The sequence below is a fragment of the Pseudophryne corroboree genome, chromosome 1 (genome assembly GCF_028390025.1).
Source record: "Pseudophryne corroboree isolate aPseCor3 chromosome 1, aPseCor3.hap2, whole genome shotgun sequence".
NCBI classification, from domain to species: Eukaryota; Metazoa; Chordata; class Amphibia; order Anura; family Myobatrachidae; genus Pseudophryne; species Pseudophryne corroboree.
In genome coordinates this window covers 1,156,647,514-1,156,671,287 of record NC_086444.1, presented here as the reverse complement: position 1 = coordinate 1,156,671,287, position 23,774 = coordinate 1,156,647,514, and the positions used below count along the sequence as shown (strand labels likewise).

The following is a 23,774-nucleotide window of genomic DNA, read 5'->3' as shown; positions in this document are numbered from 1 at the left end:
GGATTTTTCCGTATTTTGGAATAATTGCATACCATAATGAGATATCATGGTGATGGGACCTAAATCTAAGCACAGAATGCATTTACGTTTCATATACACCTTATACACACAGACTGAAGGTAATTTAATACAAGATTTTTATTAACTTTGTGTATTAAACAAAGTTTGTGAACATTGAGCCATCAAAAAACAAAGGTTTCACTATCTCACTCTCACTCAAAAAAGTCTGTATTTCGGAATATTCCGTATTTCGGAATATTTGGATATGTGATACTCAACCTGTAATTGATATATGTAGTTATCATCTTTATGTTTATATAAAATAAAAATTTGCATACAAACCTTCGTTTCTGTTAACTCTGTAATACCTCGTACAATAAAATGATGCATTCAGTATAAAGCAAGTTTAAAGTGACAAAAGATCAGTGTTTAATATAGTATTAAGGTGACTTGTGGTGGTAAATAAATCTGGGTAACGATCTACAAACCGTGTAAAAAACACGTATAAAGTTACCACCTTATTACAGGGTGACAGACGTCTCTTGTGCGCCTGTTATTTTCCAGGTGTTAGAATCTAATAAACGAGAAAAAGAGGCATCTAATGGGGAATTTAATTGGCACACAGTTAACGTACTATAATAATCAAGAGTATAGCATCACTCTGTCTCCGCTCACCAGGACAACAAAGTCGCCATCAGTAGGTGATACATGGTTAAAATGTCTACATGGTTAAAATGGTGACATTAATATTGACACCTGCAAAACGTTTATTGTGACATTGTTATAATATCCACATTTCCAGGAGGGTTAGGGTTAAGGTTACTGTTGGGTTTTGAGATAAAATCAATAGAAAAAACAGTGGGGTAAATTTACTAAGGTGGGAGATTTTTAGAACTGGTGATGTTGCCCATGGCAACCAATCAGATTCTACTTACCATTTATCTAGCTGCTTCTAGCAGATAATAGATATAATCTGATTGGTTGCCATGGGCAACATCACCAGTTCTAAAAATCTCCCACCTTAGTACATTTACCCCAGTGTGTCAACATTCTAACAATGTCAGCATAACATCAGTTTTGACATGGTCCCTGTCAACATGTATATGTTGAGATGTTCAAGGCTGACATTGTAAATATCTGACATACATTAATTGGCCAAATTATTATGACCACTGAGTAAGTACTTTATTGGGTCACAAACTGTCCACATTTATTAAAGTGCCCAGATACTTCCATGAAAACATGCCCCATACCTCAGTATTGCCTCCGACAATGCAAGAAGGATCAGTAGTTTCATGCTGATGTCTCCATATCCTCCTCCTACCATCTGCAGTACTGGATCAATGGGTCGACCTGAAAAAGGTCGACGTGGTAAAGGTCGACACAGGAAAAGGTTGACGAGAGGTTTTTGTGTGTGTAATGTTCTCTCGTAAAATGACTGGGAACCGCAATTAGTGCACCATGTTCGGCACAGGTTACTATTCCCAATCGTAGTCCATGTGGATAGTGTATGAAAAAGTTGAAAATGATAAATAAAAAACTCGTCAACCTTTTGTCCTTGTTGACCTAATGCATGTCGACCTATCAACCTATTGTCGACCTATCATTCGGATACCTAATCTGTATGGTGCAACTGAAAATGTGATTAGTAAGACCACATGATGTGTTTCCACTCATTTATTGGCCAATTCCTGAGCAAACTGAAGTAATTTCACCCTGTTTGCAGCACAGGGACGGCTCTGACAGTTGGATGCCCAAGAAAAGATCCTGGATGTCGCCCCTCCCCCAGGGTGAGACCCTTTGTACGCTTCAAATGTGTGCGTGCACCCATGGATGTGATATGACCTCACCGAAGAGGCATGACCTCATGACAGTAAGTGACTGGGGAGGCAGAAAGTTTGTGTACAGAAATATACAGAGTGGTCCTGGACGGTGACTGGAGGTAACGAGGGTGGCGCCTTATGGGTATGTCACGGCCTTGTCGCCTGTCTACGATGCAGATTTGTGCACACTGGAGGCAATAATCAGGTGTATAATCTGTCATAGGGCTGATGCACCCTATAGGGCAGGGATGGGGAACCATCAGTCCACCAGCTGTTGTTGAACTACACATAGCAGCATGCCTTGCTACAGTTTTGCTATTCGGCCATGCTAAAACTGTTGCAGGCCATGCTGGGATGTGTAGTTCAACAACAGCAGGCGGGCTGAAGGTTCCCCATCCCTCCCATAGGCCGTGCACAGATGCAGCAAGTGATAATTAAGCTTTTGAGGGACGCTGGAAGCGGGCACCTCAGTCCATGCAAATTGGGACGCACAGCTGCTTATAAGGGAAGGGATTTGTAGCCGCATCAGTATGACATCACAGAGACGGGACTTCGTCCCACTCAGAGTCAGGCCCAACCTTTCATTCCATAGAACTGGGAGGACGATGATTTTTATTCATTTTGTTGTTTGGATGTTGTACAGACTGGGAGCACTTTAGCCGAAACATTCTCAACGTAGCAATAATTAAGCAAATATTTCACTGTTTCATAAAATATTCAGCCTCAAGTATCGCTTACAGGCCAAGTGTTTGATGTTCTGTCCCCTTGTGTTTAATTTCAGGCCGCCAGGGTCTCATCTGCATAACATTCAGTATGCTGTAAAGTGTCCACGTGCATATAATGTCTGTAATCTGCTACACTGCAGCGTGACCCCAATTACACTGACACCATCTACACAGGAATAATCCTTGCAGTAAAGTGGCTCTGATTTTCCTTTTAAGTCCATGTTTATTCAGCATTCTGATTTTCAGCAGATGCACAGCATGTGTCTATCTACCAGCAAAAGAGGGAATTATGAATGCTATTATCTGAAGGCGGCGAAGTAAAAAATTATCTATAAAAATAGTAGAGATGAGCGGGTTCGGTTCCTCGGAATCCGAACCCGCCCGAACTTCAGCTTTTTTTACACGGATCCGAGCGACTCGGATCTTCCCGCCTTGCTCGGTTAACCCGAGCGCGCCCGAACGTCATCATGACGCTGTCGGATTCTCGCGAGGCTCGGATTCTATCGCGAGACTCGGATTCTATATAAGGAGCCGCGCGTCGCCGCCATTTTCACACGTGCATTGAGATTGATAGGGAGAGGACGTGGCTGGCGTCCTCTCCATTTAGATTAGAAGAGAGAGAGTGAGATTGAGACAGAGACACTTGATTTACTGGAGCTTAGGAGTACTAGAGAGTGCAGAGTTTACTAGTGACTGACCACTGACCAGTGACCACCAGTGCAGTTTTATTTAATATAATCCGTTCTCTGCCTGAAAAAAACGATACACAGTGACTCAGTCACATACCATATCTGTGCTCAGCCCAGTGTGCTGCATCATCTATGTATAATATCTGACTGTGCTCACACAGCTTAATTGTGGGGGAGACTGGGGAGCAGTTATAGGTTATAGCAGGAGCCAGGAGTACATATTATTAAAATTAAACAGTGCACACTTTTGCTGCAGGAGTGCCACTGCCAGTGTGACTGACCAGTGACCTGACCACACTGACCACCAGTATAGTATACTATATTGTGATTGCCTGAAAAAGTTAAACACTCGTCGTGTGACTTGTGTGGTGTTTTTTTATTCTATAAAAAACTCATTCTGCTGACAGACAGTGTCCAGCAGGTCCGTCATTATATAATATATACCTGTCCGGCTGCAGTAGTGATATATATATATTTTTTATATCATTATTTATCATCCAGTCGCAGCAGACACAGTACGGTAGTTCACGGCTGTAGCTACCTCTGTGTCGGCACTCGGCAGTCCATCCATAATTGTATACCACCTACCCGTGGTTTTTTTTCTTTCTTCTTTATACATACTACATCTCATTATCATCCAGTCTATATTAGCAGCAGACACAGTACAGTACGGTAGTCCACGGCTGTAGCTACCTCTGTGTCGGCACTCGGCAGTCCGTCCATAATTGTATACCACCTACCCGTGGTTTTTTTTCTTTCTTCTTTATACATACTACATCTCATTATCATCCAGTCTATATTAGCAGCAGACACAGTACAGTACGGTAGTCCACGGCTGTAGCTACCTCTGTGTCGGCACTCGGCAGTCCATCCATAATTGTATACCACCTACCCGTGGTTTTTTTTTCCTTCTTTATACATACTACATCTCATCATCCAGTCTATATTAGCAGCAGACACAGTACAGTACGGTAGTCCACGGCTGTAGCTACCTCTGTGTCGGCACTCGGCAGTCCATCCATAATTGTATACCACCTACCCGTGGTTTTTTTTTCTTTCTTCTTTATACATACTACATCTCATTATCAACCAGTCTATATTAGCAGCAGACACAGTACAGTACGGTAGTCCACGGCTGTAGCTACCTCTGTGTCGGCACTCGGCAGTCCGTCCATAATTGTATACCACCTACCCGTGGTTTTTTTTTCTTTCTTCTTTATACATACTACATCTCATTATCATCCAGTCTATATTAGCAGCAGACACAGTACAGTACGGTAGTCCACGGCTGTAGCTACCTCTGTGTCGGCACTCGGCAGTCCATCCATAATTGTATACCACCTACCCGTGTTTTTTTTCTTCTTCTTTATACATACTACATCTCATTATCATCCAGTCTATATTAGCAGCAGACACAGTACAGTACGGTAGTCCACGGCTGTAGCTACCTCTGTGTCGGCACTCGGCAGTCCATCCATAATTGTATACCACCTACCCGTGGTTTTTTTTTCTTTCTTCTTTATACATACTACATCTCATTATCATCCAGTCTATATTAGCAGCAGACACAGTACAGTACGGTAGTCCACGGCTGTAGCTACCTCTGTGTCGGCACTCGGCAGTCCATCCATAATTGTATACCACCTACCCGTGGTTTTTTTTCTTTCTTCTTTATACATACTACATCTCATTATCATCCAGTCTATATTAGCAGCAGACACAGTACAGTACGGTAGTCCACGGCTGTAGCTACCTCTGTGTCGGCACTCGGCAGTCCATCCATAATTGTATACCACCTACCCGTGGTTTTTTTTTCTTCTTTATACATACTACATCTCATTATCATCCAGTCTATATTAGCAGCAGACACAGTACAGTGCGGTAGTCCACGGCTGTAGCTACCTCTGTGTCGGCACTCAGCAGTCCATCCATAATTGTATACCACCTACCCGTGGTTTTTTTTTCTTTCTTCTTTATACATACTACATCTCATTATCATCCAGTCTATATTAGCAGCAGACACAGTACAGTACGGTAGTCCACGGCTGTAGCTACCTCTGTGTCGGCACTCGGCAGTCCGTCCATAATTGTATACCACCTACCCGTGTTTTTTTTTTCTTTCTTCTTTATACATACATACTACATCTCATTATCAACCAGTCTATATTAGCAGCAGACACAGTACAGTACGGTAGTCCACGGCTGTAGCTACCTCTGTGTCGGCACTCGGCAGTCCATCCATAATTGTATACCACCTACCCGTGTTTTTTTTTTCTTCTTTATACATACTACATCTCATTATCATCCAGTCTATATTAGCAGCAGACACAGTACAGTACGGTAGTCCACGGCTGTAGCTACCTCTGTGTCGGCACTCGGCAGTCCATCCATAATTGTATACCACCTACCCGTGGTTTTTTTTCTTTCTTCTTTATACATACTACATCTCATTATCATCCAGTCTATATTAGCAGCAGACACAGTACAGTACGGTAGTCCACGGCTGTAGCTACCTCTGTGTCGGCACTCGGCAGTCCGTCCATAATTGTATACCACCTACCCGTGGTTTTTTTTTCTTTCTTCTTTATACATACATACTACATCTCTTTATCAACCAGTCTATATTAGCAGCAGACACAGTACGGTAGTCCACGGCTGTAGCTACCTCTGTGTCGGCACTCGGCAGTCCGTCCATAATTGTATACCACCTACCCGTGGTTTTTTTTTCTTTCTTCTTTATACATACATACTACATCTCTTTATCAACCAGTCTATATTAGCAGCAGACACAGTACAGTACGGTAGTCCACGGCTGTAGCTACCTCTGTGTCGGCACTCGGCAGTCCATCCATAATTGTATACTAGTATCCATCCATCTCCATTGTTTACCTGAGGTGCCTTTTAGTTGTGCCTATTAAAATATGGAGAACAAAAATGTTGAGGTTCCAAAATTAGGGAAAGATCAAGATCCACTTCCACCTCGTGCTGAAGCTGCTGCCACTAGTCATGGCCGAGACGATGAAATGCCAGCAACGTCGTCTGCCAAGGCCGATGCCCAATGTCATAGTACAGAGCATGTCAAATCCAAAACACCAAATATCAGTAAAAAAAGGACTCCAAAACCTAAAATAAAATTGTCGGAGGAGAAGCGTAAACTTGCCAATATGCCATTTACCACACGGAGTGGCAAGGAACGGCTGAGGCCCTGGCCTATGTTCATGGCTAGTGGTTCAGCTTCACATGAGGATGGAAGCACTCAGCCTCTCGCTAGAAAAATGAAAAGACTCAAGCTGGAAAAAGCACAGCAAAGAACTGTGCGTTCTTCGAAATCCCAAATCCACAAGGAGAGTCCAATTGTGTCGGTTGCGATGCCTGACCTTCCCAACACTGGACGTGAAGAGCATGCGCCTTCCACCATTTGCACGCCCCCTGCAAGTGCTGGAAGGAGCACCCGCAGTCCAGTTCCTGATAGTCAGATTGAAGATGTCAGTGTTGAAGTACACCAGGATGAGGAGGATATGGGTGTTGCTGGCGCTGGGGAGGAAATTGACCAGGAGGATTCTGATGGTGAGGTGGTTTGTTTAAGTCAGGCACCCGGGGAGACACCTGTTGTCCGTGGGAGGAATATGGCCGTTGACATGCCTGGTGAAAATACCAAAAAAATCAGCTCTTCGGTGTGGAAGTATTTCACCAGAAATGCGGACAACATTTGTCAAGCCGTGTGTTCCCTTTGTCAAGCTGTAATAAGTAGGGGTAAGGACGTTAACCACCTCGGAACATCCTCCCTTATACGTCACCTGCAGCGCATTCATAATAAGTCAGTGACAAGTTCAAAAACTTTGGCCGACAGCGGAAGCAGTCCACTGACCAGTAAATCCCTTCCTCTTGTAACCAAGCTCACGCAAACCACCCCACCAACTCCCTCAGTGTCAATTTCCTCCTTCCCCAGGAATGCCAATAGTCCTGCAGGCCATGTCACTGGCAATTCTGATGATTCCTCTCCTGCCTGGGATTCCTCCGATGCATCCTTGCGTGTAATGCCTACTGCTGCTGGCGCTGCTGTTGTTGCTGCTGGGAGTCGATGGTCATCCCAGAGGGGAAGTCGTAAGACCACTTTTACTACTTCCACCAAGCAATTGACTGTCCAACAGTCCTTTGCGAGGAAGATGAAATATCACAGCAGTCATCCTACTGCAAAGCGGATAACTGAGGCCTTGGCATCCTGGGTGGTGAGAAACGTGGTTCCGGTATCCATCATTACTGCAGAGCCAACTAGAGACTTGTTGGAGGTACTGTGTCCCCGGTACCAAATACCATCTAGGTTCCATTTCTCTAGGCAGGCGATACCGAAAATGTACACAGACCTCAGAAAAAGAGTCACCAGTGTCCTAAAAAATGCAGCTGTACCCAATGTCCACTTAACCACGGACATGTGGACAAGTGGAGCAGGGCAGGGTCAGGACTATATGACTGTGACAGCCCACTGGGTAGATGTATGGACTCCCGCCGCAAGAACAGCAGCGGCGGCACCAGTAGCAGCATCTCGCAAACGCCAACTCTTTCCTAGGCAGGCTACGCTTTGTATCACCGGTTTCCAGAATACGCACACAGCTGAAAACCTCTTACGGCAACTGAGGAAGATCATCGCGGAATGGCTTACCCCAATTGGACTCTCCTGTGGATTTGTGGCATCGGACAACGCCAGCAATATTGTGTGTGCATTAAATATGGGCAAATTCCAGCACGTCCCATGTTTTGCACATACCTTGAATTTGGTTGTGCAGAATTTTTTAAAAAACGACAGGGGCGTGCAAGAGATGCTGTCGGTGGCCAGAAGAATTGCGGGACACTTTCGGCGTACAGGCACCACGTACAGAAGACTGGAGCACCACCAAAAACTACTGAACCTGCCCTGCCATCATCTGAAGCAAGAAGTGGTAACGAGGTGGAATTCAACCCTCTATATGCTTCAGAGGTTGGAGGAGCAGCAAAAGGCCATTCAAGCCTATACAATTGAGCACGATATAGGAGGTGGAATGCACCTGTCTCAAGCGCAGTGGAGAATGATTTCAACGTTGTGCAAGGTTCTGATGCCCTTTGAACTTGCCACACGTGAAGTCAGTTCAGACACTGCCAGCCTGAGTCAGGTCATTCCCCTCATCAGGCTTTTGCAGAAGAAGCTGGAGACATTGAAGGAGGAGCTAACACGGAGCGATTCCGCTAGGCATGTGGGACTTGTGGATGGAGCCCTTAATTCGCTTAACAAGGATTCACGGGTGGTCAATCTGTTGAAATCAGAGCACTACATTTTGGCCACCATGCTCGATCCTAGATTTAAAGCCTACCTTGGATCTCTCTTTCCGGCAGACACAAGTCTGCTGGGGTTGAAAGACCTGCTGGTGAGAAAATTGTCAAGTCAAGCGGAACGCGACCTGTCAACATCTCCTCCTTCACATTCTCCCGCAACTGGGGGTGCGAGGAAAAGGCTCAGAATTCCGAGCCCACCCGCTGGCGGTGATGCAGGGCAGTCTGGAGCGACTGCTGATGCTGACATCTGGTCCGGACTGAAGGACCTGACAACGATTACGGACATGTCGTCTACCGTCACTGCATATGATTCTCTCAACATTGAAAGAATGGTGGAGGATTATATGAGTGACCGCATCCAAGTAGGCACGTCACACAGTCCGTACTTATACTGGCAGGAAAAAGAGGCAATTTGGAGGCCCTTGCACAAACTGGCTTTATTCTACCTAAGTTGCCCTCCCACAAGTGTGTACTCCGAAAGAGTGTTTAGTGCCACCGCTCACCTTGTCAGCAATCGGCGTACGAGGTTACATCCAGAAAATGTGGAGAAGATGATGTTCATTAAAATGAATTATAATCAATTCCTCCGCGGAGACATTGACCAGCAGCAATTGCCTCCACAAAGTACACAGGGAGCTGAGATGGTGGATTCCAGTGGGGACGAATTGATAATCTGTGAGGAGGGGGATGTACATGGTGATATATCGGAGGATGATGATGAGGTGGACATCTTGCCTCTGTAGAGCCAGTTTGTGCAAGGAGAGATTAATTGCTTCTTTTTTGGGGGGGGTCCAAACCAACCCGTCATATCAGTCACAGTCGTGTGGCAGACCCTGTCACTGAAATGATGGGTTGGTTAAAGTGTGCATGTCCTGTTTTGTTTATACAACATAAGGGTGGGTGGGAGGGCCCAAGGACAATTCCATCTTGCACCTCTTTTTTCTTTTATTTTTCTTTGCGTCATGTGCTGTTTGGGGAGGGTTTTTTGGAAGGGCCATCCTGCGTGACACTGCAGTGCCACTCCTAGATGGGCCCGGTGTTTGTGTCGGCCACTAGGGTCGCTTATCTTACTCACACAGTCAGCTACCTCATTGCGCCTCTTTTTTTCTTTGCGTCATGTGCTGTTTGGGGAGGGTTTTTTGGAAGGGACATCCTGCGTGACACTGCAGTGCCACTCCTAGATGGGCCCGGTGTTTGTGTCGGCCACTAGGGTCGCTTATCTTACTCACACAGCTACCTCATTGCGCCTCTTTTTTTCTTTGCGTCATGTGCTGTTTGGGGAGGGTTTTTTGGAAGGGACATCCTGCGTGACACTGCAGTGCCACTCCTAGATGGGCCCGGTGTTTGTGTCGGCCACTAGGGTCGCTTATCTTACTCACACAGCGACCTCGGTGCAAATTTTTGGACTAAAAATAATATTGTGAGGTGTGAGGTATTCAGAATAGACTGAAAATGAGTGGAAATTATGGTTTTAGAGGTTAATAATACTTTGGGATCAAAATGACCCCCAAATTCTATGATTTAAGCTGTTTTTTAGGGTTTTTTGAAAAAAACACCCGAATCCAAAACACACCCGAATCCGACATAAAAAATTCGGTGAGGTTTTGCCAAAACGCGGTCGAACCCAAAACACGGCCGCGGAACCGAACCCAAAACCAAAACACAAAACCCGAAAAATTTCCGGCGCTCATCTCTAAAAAATAGGAATATGCGTGACGTTAGTGGACAGTTTTATCCCCACGGTGGTCACATGACCAACAGCGCATCCCAACACTGAACATCCAGACATCGGGGTGGTATTTTTCCCCTACCCTAACCCTCCGGGGGTTGGAGGCTAGGGCTAACCACGCCCCTAGTGCCTAACACAACCCCCAAATACCCCCTCCCCTCTCCGTAGCCCTAACCATAACCTACACCCCAATTCTTTCCTTTAGGACGTGGGCTGTTGGTGTTCTGGCGTGGGTCTCCTGAGTGCTGTCGGGATTCTGGCATTGGTCACATGACTGACGGCATCCCGACCACCAGGATGCTGAACACATCCCTATTCCCCTACTTTAGACAGGCAGGTTACTCTGTATACTCATGCTGTAGTGCGCGCATACAGTATACAGTATGTGACTGATAGACAGACAGGAAGCTAGGGCGCAATGAGGCTGCTGCATGGGTAGGGGGTGTGGCCACTTGAACCAATAGGAAGCTATATAGGAGGGGGAGATTTATCAAGCCTCCTAAACAGAACCAGTGGATGTGTTGCCCTTAGCAACAATTAGATTGTAGCTATTATTTGATATAATGTACTAGACAAATGATTGCTAGGATATAGTTACTATGGGCCTAATTCAGAGTTGATCGCAGCAGCTAATTTGTTAGCAGTTGGGCAAAACCATGGAGCTAATTCAGACCTGAACGCTGCTGTACGTTTTTGAACAGCAGCGAGCAGGTTTGAAATGCGCAGGCGCCGCAGTGCACCGGCGCATGCCAGACAGCCGACGGCTGTCTTAGCCCTGCGATCGCCTCTGCCTGATTGACAGGCAGAGGCGGTCGCTGGGCGGGAGGGGGCAAGCCGGCGCTGTTTAGGAGGCGCGGTCCGGGCAATGCAGGCGTGCCCGGACCGTTGGGGGGGGGGGGAGTCGCGGGGGCTGCGTGATGTCACAAGCAGCTGCTGCGACCTGGGTAGTGACGAGTAGCTCCCTGCCAGCGCGCAGGAGCTGCGATGGCTGGGAGCTACTCTTCAAGTACTTGTGCTTTTGTACTTGTGCTGCGGGGCAGGGACTGACATGCGGGGCCGACTAACCCTGTGCTGGGCGTCCCCCCGCTTGTCAGGTAAGCTGATTGTAGATGTGCTAAATTTAGCACATCTACGATCAGGTCTGAATCACCCCCCCATGTGCACTGCAGGGTGGGCAGATGTAACATGTGCAGAGAGAGTTAGATTTGGGTGGTGTATGTTCAAACTTAAATCTAAATTGCAGTGTAAAAATAAAGCAGCCAGTATTTACCCTGCACAGAAACAACATAACCCACCCAAATCTAACTCTCTCTGCACATGTTATATCTGCCCCCCCCCTGCAGTGCACATGGTTTTGCCCAAATGCTAACAAATTTGCTGCTGCGATCAATTCTGAATTACCCCCTATGTCGGCATTCAGAATGTCAACATATTCGGTCATAATAGCAACATATTCAAAATGTCAACATTCTCTCCTGGAGAAGCATAGGGGGTCATTCCGAGTTGTTCGCTCGCAAGCTGCTTTTAGCAGCATTGCACACGCTAAGCCGCCGCCTACTGGGAGAGAATCTTAGCTTATCAAAATTGCGAACTAAAGATTCTCAAAATTGCGAATAGACACTTCTGTGCAGTTTCTGAGTAGCTCGAGACTTACTCTGCTACTGCGATCAGTTCAGTCAGTTTCGTTCCTGGTTTGACGTCATAAACACACCCAGCGTTCGCCCAGACACTCCCCCGTGTCTCCAGCCACTCCCGCGTTTTTCCCAGAAACTGTAGCGTTTTTTCATACACTCCCATAAAACAGCCAGTTTCCGCCCAGAAACACCCACTTCCTGTCAATCACATTACGATCACCAGAAGAAAAAACCGTGAGTAAAATACCTAACTGCATAGCAAATTTACTTGGCGCAGTCGCACTGCGGACATTGCGCATTAGTGACTAATCGCTCCATTGCGAAAGAAAAATAACAAGCAAACAACTCGGAATGACCCCCATAATACCTTCTGAGTTGTTCATTTCACGCTAATACTGGATGCATTTTAAAGTTGAATTTTTTGTTGTTTTCCCCACTTTTATTTATTGGTACGTGGCAAGTATTTTTCACTTTTATTTAATTGCCAAGATTAACATTTCTGGGGAAAAATGTCTTTATATGTTTTCTCCAAGACACAGATTTTTTTTTTTTTTTTTTAAATAGGAATTCCAATTCATTTTAGCAGCAAGAGCACGGGCAGCGCGGCCTGTGATATAATTACTATAAACAAACACATCCTGGACGGCTGACTGTGTTTGTGGAAATAAGCTGTTTACCGAGGCGGGCTTGTGCACAGCTGTTGACGACAGTGGAAATACGAAAGACACGGCTAGGAGCGCCAATTCATCTAAACAGACAACAAACAAACAAGCGGAACACACCGGCTCCTGTTCATCTGATTGGCATGTTTAGACGCCTGGAAAATTTTGACTGTCGCTACTGCATAAACCGCTTGTCGAAACGTTTATGATGTATTTACTGTATGAAGTAATGTATGCATCCTATCCGGGAAACCGGACTGCTGGAAATCAATCTTGCGTAACATTGCTGTTTGTTTATATTCCGTTTTAGTGTTTTGCAATGCATCCACGGTTTGCCCTTACTGTACATACGATATGGCTATATAAGATTGTGTTCAGAGCGTACACGTTTGGGCTCATGTTATTTAAATAACGGCCAGGTTGTTGTAATTACAGTAACAGGTTCATGCACAGTTTAATGTTGGAGTCTGGGTGAAGTTTTATTTGGGGCATTTAAAACTGTTTATGTTATAATTGTCTTATTCTGCTACAGTCAGTAAACAATGGAGGTCAGATTGATACAGAATATAGGGTGGGTATTTATCAAAGCACGGAGAGAGGTAAAGCATACCTCCCAACTCCTGCTGTTCTGCTCTACCACCCATGGGGCAGATGTATTAACCCGGAGAAGGCATAAGGAAGTGATAAACCAGTGATATGTGCAAGGGGATAAACGCGCCAGCCAATCAGCTCCAATATGCAAACTGACAGGAACTGATTGGCTGGTGCATTTATCACTGGTTTATCACTTTATGCCGTCTCCAGGTTAATACATCTGCCCCCATGGGGTGGGCGGAGCACTGTTACCACAGCTCCACGGAGCAGCATGTGTTTAGATGCCGTGCACCAGGGACGTGCAGTCAGAGGAGCCCCCCCTGTCATATTCCAATCTGATGATTACAATAATACAAAGACAATATTTATAAAACAGATTCTGTGTTACAAATTACTTCTTTGTATTATTCTACTAACATTTGCAGTTAAAGTCCTAGCCATTCCTGGAGAGCGCTGCCTCCTACTGACAATTATAATCTGTAGGAAGCGGGGGGCGGGGCCACGGCCGCGGGCAGGAGAAACCCATTGAGAAAACAGGGGAATGAGGCACCTCTAACTCTGCCTCAATGACAGGGATGTGACAGTTGATGCAGTGATGGATCCAGAGGGGGCGTGACAACTGCTTGCTAACCCTCCCTGATTGGACGCTTAGTTAGTTTCCTGCCCGACCAGCTCCTGTGCATCCATCCCATACTTATCTCTATTGGTGGGACTCGGCTGATGGCTCCTGCAGAGCAGCTCCCCTCAGACCATGATGCTGCCTGTAACACTGAATTCACATGCTCTTCTGCTGAAGTGTACGCTGGGGCTCTGTAAGTTACAGCTTTCCAGGTCCAGCTCCTGACTCCACTTAGTAGTCACAGACTTTCCTAGACAGACCCCCTTCCCCCCTAGTGTTGCTGGTGGCCTGTATCAAGACCTCCTGACACCCCCATTCCCCCCTTTCCTTATCAGGGCCGGCAGCTTAGCAGTGCCGCGAATCGCGGTTGTTTAGGGGGTGGGGCCTAATACTGAGAAGTGCCCGCCCCCAGGACAGACCTGTATTGTGTATTCAGTGCCACTGTCTCTCCTGCTCGCTCCCTCTCCCTAACACGCTCTTCTCTTACTCGGGAGGCCAGTGAGATGCTTAAAGCATCTCATGGCTGCAATCACCTCTGCCTGGTTGACAGGCAGAGGCGGTCGTAGGGCGGGAGGGGTGTGCCAACGGCATTAGAACGCCATTGGTGGGGCATGTTCCTGACAACGGAGACATGTCCGGCAGTTGCTGGGGCAGGCCGCGGCAACTGCGTGAGGTCACACGCAGCCACTGCAGCCTGGGACACTGCAAGTAGCGGCCTGCCAGCGAGCAGGAGCTGCGCTGGCAGGTAGCTACTCAGCGGGTGCAAAAGCATTGCCGCTGTGCGATGTGTGTGTGTGTGTGGGGGGGGGGTACAGAGTAGCACTGTGCTGGGTGTCCCCCTGCTTGTCTGAGAAACTGATCGTAGATTTGCTAAATTTAGCAATTAGGCCCACTGCCTCTCTCTCTCCCCCTAACACTGGCCCTCATTCCGAGTTGTTCACTCTGTATTTTTCTTTGCATCGCAGCGATTTTCCGCTTAATGCGCATGCGCAATGTCCGCACTGCGACTGCGCCAAGTAAATTTGCTATGCAGTTAGGAATTTTACTCACGGCTTTTTCATCGTTCTGGTGATCGTAATGTGATTGATTGACAGGAAGTGGGTGTTACTGGGCGGAAACTGGCCGTTTTATGGGTGTGTGCGGAAAAACGCTACAGTTTCTGGGAAAAACGCGGGAGTGGCTGAAGAAACGGAGGAGTGTCTGGGCGAACGCTGGGAGTGTTTGTGACGTCAAACCAGGAACGACAAGCACTGAACTGATCGCAGATGCCGAGTAAGTCTGGAGCTACTCAGAAACTGCTAAGAGAGGTCTAATCGCAATATTGCGAATCCGTCGGTCGCAATTTTAAGACGCTAAGATTCACTCCCAGTAGGTGGCGGCTTAGCGTGAGTAAATCTGCTAACAGCAGCTTGCGAGCGAACAACTCGGAATGAGGGCCACTGTCTCTCTCCCTCTCTCTCTCTCTGATGCGGTCTCTCTCCCTGAGAATGTCTCTCTCCCTGACACTGTCTCTCCTTCTCTCTCCCTGACACTGTCTCTTTCTCCCTAATATGGTGTCTCTTCTCCCTCCCTCTTTCTCTCCCTGACACTCTCTCTCTCTCTCTCTCTCTCCCTGACACTATCTCTCTCTCTCTCTCTCTCTCTCTCTCTCTCCTTAACACTGTGCCTCTCTCCCTCTCTCATGCTTTCTCTCTCTTCCTGACACTGTCTCTCTTCCTGACACTGTCTCTCTCTCTCCCTAACATGGTGTCTCTTCCTCTCTCTCTGACACTGTCTCTCCCCCTCTCTCTGATACTGTCTCTCCCACTCTCTCCCTGACACTATCTCTCACCCTGACACTGTGTCTCTCTCTCTCCCTGACACTGTCTCTCTCTATGACACTATCTCCCTCTCTCCCTGTCTCTTTACCTGACACTCTCTATTGCTCCCCCTCTCTCTCCTGCTTGCTCCCCCTCCCCTCTCTCTCTAACACATTTTCTCTCTTTCGCTCTCTCCCTGACCCACCTGGTCTCTCTCAATTTCTTTCTCACTTTTTTTTTCTCACCCTGGCGCCCTTTTTCTCACTCGCTCCTCTCTTTCACACTTATACCCTCGTTCTCTCCCTGACGCCCTCTTTGTCTCTCGCTCACTCCCCTCACTTCCTGCTCCCCTAACGGGAATCGTAGTGACATTGGCATGGGCTGGCCCTGCCCCCAGCCGCCCTCTCCCTCTCTCTCTGCCTCTTTCTTCGTTCATCACATCATTGCCCCACCCACATTGGCCAGTGCCTCCCCAGACATTGACGTCACCGCACATCACTGCCGTGCACAGTATCTATTTGCAGTGTAGGCAGAGCCTGGGGGAATCCCAGCATTTTGGAAAGTGCTGTGCATTCCCCCACAGTGATTCTTGGTGGAGTCACATGATGAAGGGTGTGGACTCATAACACCCCCACTTCTTCACGTGACTCTGTCCCTTCACCATGCTGCTCTTCCCCTTTTTGGATGTTTGCGCCATGGTCCTGCTTTAACTGACACCATTGTTGGAAGGTATGGATAAAGTTAAGAGAAATAAAGTACAAAACAATCAGCTTGTTACTCTACCCCGCCGGCCATCTGCAGGCCGGGATTCCGATGTCGGTATGGTGACCGCCGGTCATGCATGCCCAGCCCGTGCACTGTGCAAAGCCAATGACGGCAAGTATATAAATCGGTGTGATAACCAACCAACACCATTGTTCAGTTATGGAGACATTAGAGCACTTTCCGCCGGGAAAGCTCTTCCAGGTCTGGTGTGTGGGGAGAGTAATTACCACATATGCCCCAGAACCATGTCTTTCTGATGGCCCCAAGCCCAGTTATTCTTTCCCTTATTATGTCTCCAGTAGTTCATTTGTTGGGGTACATTTTAGTCACCTGGTGCCCTTTCATTACCTCCACTGCTGGGCAACTCTTTTCTATGGATGTAAAAAAAGAAGAAAAGATACTACTTCACCAGCGCCTGCCCCGTTTGTAACGGGGTAATCCACCTCTTACTCTCCGATAGTATCTCCTGGTAAGGAGTGTTCGTATCAATTGATTACCGGAAAATAGAGGGAAAAGCAAAGAATAGTGTGATAACGTAAAAACAAGCACTTTAATTAACACATCATTCTAAAAACATATAAATTCCAATATGGAAGAGAAACTGGTCAGTGACACAGCATGTGTCAACAATGGACAGAAACATTCACATTAAAAAAAATCCACCCTCAAGAGAGGAACGGAAGCAATGGCTGATTACCGATTCCTGGTGAACTGACATGCATCAGTTCTAATGCGCATGTGAATCTCGGTGGTCTCTCCCAGCTGCAGCAGGGGGATCTCCCGGTCTCGGTATTCTCCAGGCGCCGGTTCAGTCCATAAGCATCAGTATCAACATGTGGGGGAAGAAAAGGCAAGGTACCCACGCGTTCCGACTAGAGATGAGCGGGTTCGGTTTCTCTGAATCCGAACCCGCCAGAACTTCATGGTTTTTTTCACGGGTCCGAGCAGACTCGGATCTTCCCGCCTTGCTCGGTTAACCCGAGCGCGCCCGAACGTCATCATGACGCTGTCGGATTCTCGCGAGACTCGGATTCTATATAAGGAGCCGCGCGTCGCCGCCATTTTCACACGTGCATTGAGATTGATAGGGAGAGGACGTGGCTGGCGTCCTCTCCATTTAGATTATAAGAGACTGAGAGAGATTTACTGGAGCTGACTAGGAGGAGTACTGTTACTGTAGAAGTGTAGAGACTGAGTGGAGAGAGTTTACTAGTGAGGACAGTGCAGTTTACTTTATAATCCGTTCTCTGCCTGAAAAAAGCGATACACACAGTGACTCAGTCAGTCACATACCATATCTGTGTGCACTGCTCAGGCTCAGGCCAGTGTGCTGCATCATCTATTATCTATATATAATATTATATATATCTGTCTGACTGCTCAGCTCACACAGCTTATAATTGTGGGGGAGACTGGGGAGCACTACTGCAGTGCCAGTTATAGGTTATAGCAGGAGCCAGGAGTACATAATATATTATATAGTGAGTGACCACCAGACACACAGTGCAGTTTATTTAATATATCCGTTCTCTGCCTGAAAAAAGCGATACACACAGTGACTCAGTCAGTCACATACCATATCTGTGTGCACTGCTCAGGCTCAGGCCAGTGTGCTGCATCATCTATTATCTATATATAATATTATATATATCTGTCTGACTGCTCAGCTCACACAGCTTATAATTGTGGGGGAGACTGGGGAGCACTACTGCAGTGCCAGTTATAGGTTATAGCAGGAGCCAGGAGTACATAATATATTATATAGTGAGTGACCACCAGACACACAGTGCAGTTTATTTAATATATCCGTTCTCTGCCTGAAAAAAGCGATACACACAGTGACTCAGTCAGTCACATACCATATCTGTGTGCACTGCTCAGGCTCAGGCCAGTGTGCTGCATCATCTATTATCTATATATAATATTATATATATCTGTCTGACTGCTCAGCTCACACAGCTTATAATTGTGGGGGAGACTGGGGAGCACTACTGCAGTGCCAGTTATAGGTTATAGCAGGAGCCAGGAGTACATAATATATTATATAGTGAGTGACCACCAGACACACAGTGCAGTTTATTTAATATATCCGTTCTCTGCCTGAAAAAAGCGATACACACAGTGACTCAGTCAGTCACATACCATATCTGTGTGCACTGCTCAGGCTCAGGCCAGTGTGCTGCATCATCTATTATCTATATATAATATTATATATATCTGTCTGACTGCTCAGCTCGCACAGCTTATAATTGTGGGGGAGACTGGGGAGCACTACTGCAGTGCCAGTTATAGGTTATAGCAGGAGCCAGGAGTACATATTATATTAAAATTAAACAGTGCACACTTTTGCTGCAGGAGTGCCACTGCCAGTGTGACTGACCAGTGACCTGACCACACTGACCACCAGTATAGTTAGTAGTATACTTATATTGTGATTGCCTGAAAAAGTTAAACACTCGTCGTGTGACTTCACTTGTGTGTTTTTTTTTTTTTATTCTATAAAAATAAAACTCATTCTGCTGACAGACAGTGTCCAGCAGGTCCGTCATTATATAATATATAATATATACCTGTCCGGCTGCAGTAGTGATATATATATATATTTTTTATATCATTTATCATCCAGTCGCAGCAGACACAGTACGGTAGTTCACGGCTGTGGCTACCTCTGTGTCTCTGCACTCGGCAGGCTGTCCGTCCATAATTGTAATACCACCTAACCGTGGATTTTTTTCATTCTTCTTTATACATACATAGTTACATAGACATCTTCTCTTTATCAACCAGTCTATATTAGCTGCAGACACAGTACAGTACGGTAGTTCACGGCTGTGGCTACCTCTGTGTCTGCACTCGGCAGGCAGTCCGTCCATAATTGTATACCACCTAACCGTGGATTTTTTTCATTCTTCTTTATACATACATAGTTACATAGACATCTTCTCTTTATCAACCAGTCTATATTAGCTGCAGACACAGTACAGTACGGTAGTTCACGGCTGTGGCTACCTCTGTGTCTGCACTCGGCAGGCAGTCCGTCCATAATTGTATACCACCTAACCGTGGATTTTTTTCAGTCTTCTTTATACATACATAGTTACATAGACATCTTCTCTTTATCAACCAGTCTATATTAGCTGCAGACACAGTACAGTACGGTAGTTCACGGCTGTGGCTACCTCTGTGTCTGCAGTCGGCAGGCAGTCCATAATTGTATACTAGTATCCATCTCCATTGTTTACCTGAGGTGCCTTTTAGTTGTGCCTATTAAAATATGGAGAACAAAAATGTTGAGGTTCCAAAATTAGGGAAAGATCAAGATCCACTTCCACCTCGTGCTGAAGCTGCTGCCACTAGTCATGGCCGAGACGATGAAATGCCAGCAACGTCGTCTGCCAAGGCCGATGCCCAATGTCATAGTACAGAGCATGTCAAATCCAAAACACCAAATATCAGAAAAAAAAGGACTCCAAAACCTAAAATAAAATTGTCGGAGGAGAAGCGTAAACTTGCCAATATGCCATTTACCACACGGAGTGGCAAGGAACGGCTGAGGCCCTGGCCTATGTTCATGGCTAGTGGTTCAGCTTCACATGAGGATGGAAGCACTCAGCCTCTCGCTAAAAAAATGAAAAGACTCAAGCTGGCAAAAGCAGCACAGCAAAGAACTGTGCATTCTTCGAAATCCCAAATCCACAAGGAGAGTCCAATTGTGTCGGTTGCGATGCCTGACCTTCCCAACACTGGACGTGAAGAGCATGCGCCTTCCACCATTTGCACGCCCCCTGCAAGTGCTGGAAGGAGCACCCGCAGTCCAGTTCCTGATAGTCAGATTGAAGATGTCAGTGTTGAAGTACACCAGGATGAGGAGGATATGGGTGTTGCTGGCGCTGGGGAGGAAATTGACCAGGAGGATTCTGATGGTGAGGTGGTTTGTTTAAGTCAGGCACCCGGGGAGACACCTGTTGTCCGTGGGAGGAATATGGCCGTTGACATGCCAGGTGAAAATACCAAAAAAATCAGCTCTTCGGTGTGGAGGTATTTCACCAGAAATGCGGACAACAGGTGTCAAGCCGTGTGTTCCCTTTGTCAAGCTGTAATAAGTAGGGGTAAGGACGTTAACCACCTCGGAACATCCTCCCTTATACGTCACCTGCAGCGCATTCATAATAAGTCAGTGACAAGTTCAAAAACTTTGGGTGACAGCGGAAGCAGTCCACTGACCAGTAAATCCCTTCCTCTTGTAACCAAGCTCACGCAAACCACCCCACCAACTCCCTCAGTGTCAATTTCCTCCTTCCCCAGGAATGCCAATAGTCCTGCAGGCCATGTCACTGGCAATTCTGACGAGTCCTCTCCTGCCTGGGATTCCTCCGATGCATCCTTGCGTGTAACGCCTACTGCTGCTGGCGCTGCTGTTGTTGCCGCTGGGAGTCGATGGTCATCCCAGAGGGGAAGTCGTAAGCCCACTTGTACTACTTCCAGTAAGCAATTGACTGTTCAACAGTCCTTTGCGAGGAAGATGAAATATCACAGCAGTCATCCTACTGCAAAGCGGATAACTGAGGCCTTGACAACTATGTTGGTGTTAGACGTGCGTCCGGTATCCGCCGTTAGTTCACAGGGAACTAGACAATTTATTGAGGCAGTGTGCCCCCGTTACCAAATACCATCTAGGTTCCACTTCTCTAGGCAGGCGATACCGAGAATGTACACGGACGTCAGAAAAAGACTCACCAGTGTCCTAAAAAATGCAGTTGTACCCAATGTCCACTTAACCACGGACATGTGGACAAGTGGAGCAGGGCAGGGTCAGGTCTATATGACTGTGACAGCCCACTGGGTAGATGTATGGACTCCCGCCGCAAGAACAGCAGCGGCGGCACCAGTAGCAGCATCTCGCAAACGCCAACTCTTTCCTAGGCAGGCTACGCTTTGTATCACCGCTTTCCAGAATACGCACACAGCTGAAAACCTCTTACGGCAACTGAGGAAGATCATCGCGGAATGGCTTACCCCAATTGGACTCTCCTGTGGATTTGTGGCATCGGACAACGCCAGCAATATTGTGTGTGCATTAAATATGGGCAAATTCCAGCACGTCCCATGTTTTGCACATACCTTGAATTTGGTGGTGCAGAATTTTTTAAAAAACGACAGGGGCGTGCAAGAGATGCTGTCGGTGGCCAGAAGAATTGCGGGACACTTTCGGCGTACAGGCACCACGTACAGAAGACTGGAGCACCACCAAAAACTACTGAACCTGCCCTGCCATCATCTGAAGCAAGAAGTGGTAACGAGGTGGAATTCAACCCCTCTATATGCTTCAGAGGTTGGAGGAGCAGCAAAAGGCCATTCAAGCCTATACAATTGAGCACGATATAGTAGGTGGAATGCACCTGTCTCAAGCGCAGTGGAGAATGATTTCAACGTTGTGCAAGGTTCTGATGCCCTTTGAACTTGCCACACGTGAAGTCAGTTCAGACACTGCCAGCCTGAGTCAGGTCATTCCCCTCATCAGGCTTTTGCAGAAGAAGCTGGAGACATTGAAGGAGGAGCTAACACGGAGCGATTCCGCTAGGCATGTGGGACTTGTGGATGGAGCCCTTAATTCGCTTAACAAGGATTCACGGGTGGTCAATCTGTTGAAATCAGAGCACTACATTTTGGCCACCGTGCTCGATCCTAGATTTAAAGCCTACCTTGGATCTCTCTTTCCGGCAGACACAAGTCTGCTGGGGTTGAAAGACCTGCTGGTGACAAAATTGTCAAGTCAAGCGGAACGCGACCTGTCAACATCTCCTCCTTCACATTCTCCCGCAACTGGGGGTGCGAGGAAAAGGCTCAGAATTCCGAGCCCACCCGCTGGCGGTGATGCAGGGCAGTCTGGAGCGACTGCTGATGCTGACATCTGGTCCGGACTGAAGGACCTGACAACGATTACGGACATGTCGTCTACTGTCACTGCATATGATTCTCTCAACATTGATAGAATGGTGGAGGATTATATGAGTGACCGCATCCAAGTAGGCACGTCACACAGTCCGTACTTATACTGGCAGGAAAAAGAGGCAATTTGGAGGCCCTTGCACAAACTGGCTTTATTCTACCTAAGTTGCCCTCCCACAAGTGTGTACTCCGAAAGAGTGTTTAGTGCCGCCGCTCACCTTGTCAGCAATCGGCGTACGAGGTTACATCCAGAAAATGTGGAGAAGATGATGTTCATTAAAATGAATTATAATCAATTCCTCCGCGGAGACATTGACCAGCAGCAATTGCCTCCACAAAGTACACAGGGAGCTGAGATGGTGGATTCCAGTGGGGACGAATTGATAATCTGTGAGGAGGGGGATGTACACGGTGATATATCGGAGGGTGATGATGAGGTGGACATCTTGCCTCTGTAGAGCCAGTTTGTGCAAGGAGAGATTAATTGCTTCTTTTTTGGGGGGGTCCAAACCAACCCGTCATATCAGTCACAGTCGTGTGGCAGACCCTGTCACTGAAATGATGGGTTGGTTAAAGTGTGCATGTCCTGTTTTGTTTATACAACATAAGGGTGGGTGGGAGGGCCCAAGGACAATTCCATCTTGCACCTCTTTTTTCTTTTCTTTTTCTTTGCATCATGTGCTGATTGGGGAGGGTTTTTTGGAAGGGACATCCTGCGTGACACTGCAGTGCCACTCCTAAATGGGCCCGGTGTTTGTGTCGGCCACTAGGGTCGCTAATCTTACTCACACAGTCAGCTACCTCATTGCGCCTCTTTTTTTCTTTGCGTCATGTGCTGTTTGGGGAGGGTTTTTTGGAAGGGACATCCTGCGTGACACTGCAGTGCCACTCCTAGATGGGCCCGGTGTTTGTGTCGGCCACTAGGGTCGCTAATCTTACTCACACAGCTACCTCATTGCGCCTCTTTTTTTCTTTGCGTCATGTGCTGTTTGGGGAGGGTTTTTTGGAAGGGACATCCTGCGTGACACTGCAGTGCCACTCCTAGATGGGCCCGGTGTTTGTGTCGGCCACTAGGGTCGCTAATCTTACTCACACAGCTACCTCATTGCGCCTCTTTTTTTCTTTGCGTCATGTGCTGTTTGGGGAGGGTTTTTTGGAAGGGCCATCCTGCGTGACACTGCAGTGCCACTCCTAGATGGGCCCGGTGTTTGTGTCGGCCACTAGGGTCGCTAATCTTACTCACACAGCTACCTCATTGCGCCTCTTTTTTTCTTTGCGTCATGTGCTGTTTGGGGAGGGTTTTTTGGAAGGGACATCCTGCGTGACACTGCAGTGCCACTCCTAGATGGGCCCGGTGTTTGTGTCGGCCACTAGGGTCGCTTATCTTACTCACACAGCGACCTCGGTGCAAATTTTAGGACTAAAAATAATATTGTGAGGTGTGAGGTATTCAGAATAGACTGAAAATGAGTGTAAATT

At 47.0% G+C, this 23,774-nt stretch overlaps 1 long non-coding RNA gene across 1 annotated transcript; it reads left to right on the top strand.

Moving 5' to 3' along the window:
- The first annotated feature begins 1,732 nt into the window (after positions 1–1,732).
- Positions 1,733–13,554, top strand: LOC135003889 (uncharacterized). The gene is made up of 2 exons (XR_010204818.1): positions 1,733–1,873; positions 12,472–13,554. It is a non-coding gene; the product is annotated as an uncharacterized LOC135003889 (long non-coding RNA).
- Positions 13,555–23,774: the final 10,220 nt, after the last annotated feature.